Raw genomic sequence first — 362 nt, 5'->3', positions numbered from 1 at the left:
GCACTGAGGGTTACATGCTCGCAGAGCCTCCTAAATGGCTGTCCGTCGGGGCCCACACCTCCGGCTTCAGTTACCTCGCCCCCTACTATCCAGCAAGGAAATGGAGCCTGGTGGGCAGTGCGCTCTGCAGCTGGGCCACTGGGGTCCAACCCGACCGTCTGCCCCTTTAGTTGGGAAACCGAAGCCCCCAGGGGGCGGGGACGTACACCGTGTGTATTCGGTCACCATGGTGATATGCCGACGCCTATGAGGTAAGCTGTTTTGATGCGCATTTGCAGGGGAAGAAACTGAGGCTCGGAGGGGCAGCCCTTGCCGACCCTCAGAGCTCGCGGGGACACCCCACCTCCCCATCCGCCACCGAA

The 362-nt window shown here is 62.4% G+C and overlaps 1 protein-coding gene across 1 annotated transcript in view; it reads right to left on the bottom strand.

Annotated features, from left to right (window-relative positions):
- The window catches only part of CKM (creatine kinase, muscle), a 10,881-nt gene that overhangs the window by 524 nt on the left and 9,995 nt on the right, over window positions 1-362 (bottom strand). The window lies entirely within an intron of this gene.

The sequence above is a fragment of the Myotis brandtii genome, unplaced genomic scaffold (genome assembly GCF_000412655.1).
Source record: "Myotis brandtii unplaced genomic scaffold, ASM41265v1 scaffold1774, whole genome shotgun sequence".
In the NCBI taxonomy this organism is placed as follows: domain Eukaryota; kingdom Metazoa; phylum Chordata; class Mammalia; order Chiroptera; family Vespertilionidae; genus Myotis; species Myotis brandtii.
This window is presented reverse-complemented; position numbering and strand designations above follow the sequence as displayed.